Below are 1,475 nucleotides of genomic sequence, written 5' to 3'. Positions count from 1 at the left end.
AGCTCTCCCTCTCATCTTTTTATCCCTGCACTTATAAATTATTATGTTTAATGGTATGAGAGCATACAGAGGAGAAAGCAAGCCATAGCTTGTCATCAGAGCTTGACAAAATTAGAATAAGTTTTCTTATATTGTCAACATACAATGACAATTTTCATAGTGCTATTACATGTGTCAGCTCCCTGCAAATACTTCTGTCCTATTATAGGTAAGGAATACTTAGGGGACAGAAACCAACTGAATGAAAACCTATCCCTTGATAAATGAGCAATCAATGGAGTGCTAGCAATGTCTTGTAGCAGATTCTGGGTGACACGCACGTCACAGTTTATTTGGATCTCAAATTTAAAAGACAACATACTCGTGTACAAAACTGCATTTCATTACCTCACTAATTAAAAATCAAACAAGGGCTCAATCCCCTTTCAACAGACTAGTCTAACTTGATAATTCCCTAATTCATACCTTCATTTATTTACAAACTCATTAACTCACAAAGGCACTAACTCACAAATTCACTCTCTCATCCAGTGTACATGTTGCTCTCTCTTTAGCCTAATGGTGCTGCTCCCACCATATATCAGGCTTTAGCAAGAGCTGTGTATTAGGCCAAAACCTGTGCAGGAGTCAAGTGAACACCCACACTCCACCACTTGGTATAAGCCAGAAGTCCAGTAAATCCCATGCCTCAGTGAGCGGACATACTGTTACTCTTCTTGCCTCCCTGAGGGTGAGGGTGAGGGAAAGCTTTGAGCACTTTCAGGGAAGCCTAGAATTACAGTTTGTTATAGAATCATACAATCATTTTGTTGGAAAAGACCTTTAAGATCATCGAGCCCAACCATACCTGTCCACCACTAAACCATGTCTCTAAGCACCTCCTCTACCTGTCTTTTAAATACCTCAAGGGATGGGGACTCAACCACTTCCCTGGGCAGCCCGCTCCCGTGCCTGACAACCCTTTTGGCAAAGAAATTTTTCCTAATATCCAATCTAAATCTCCCCTGGAGCAACTTGAGGACGTTTCCTCTCATCCTATCGCTTCTTATCTGGAACAAGAGACCAACCCCCACCTTGCTACAGCCTCCTGTCAGGCAGTTGTAGAGGGCGACAAGGTCTCCCCTCAACCCCCTCTTCTCCAGGCTAAACAACCCCAGTTCCTTCAGCTGCTCCTCATCAGACTTGTGCTCCAGACCCCTCACCAGCTTCATTGCTCTTCTCTGGACACGCTCCAGCACCTCAGTGTCCTTCTTGTAGTGAGGCGCCCATGGTATTATTAGGTAACATACTTTCAACATGGTGATGTTAGTAAAAAATCTGGAGATATAAACATACTAATAGAAAACAAGTAAAATACAGAACAACAATACAATGATCATGTGATGCAACCTAAGATGCAATATCCTAGCTGCAGATGGTGCATAACCCATGAAAATGTCATACCAATGATGTCTAGCAGTTTGTTCAATTCCTGC

The sequence above is a fragment of the Egretta garzetta genome, unplaced genomic scaffold, assembly GCF_000687185.1.
Source record: "Egretta garzetta isolate BGI_Z169 unplaced genomic scaffold, ASM68718v1 scaffold264, whole genome shotgun sequence".
In the NCBI taxonomy this organism is placed as follows: Eukaryota; Metazoa; Chordata; class Aves; order Pelecaniformes; family Ardeidae; genus Egretta; species Egretta garzetta.
The sequence above is the reverse complement of the archived record's forward strand: the minus strand, read 5'-3'. Positions refer to the sequence as shown.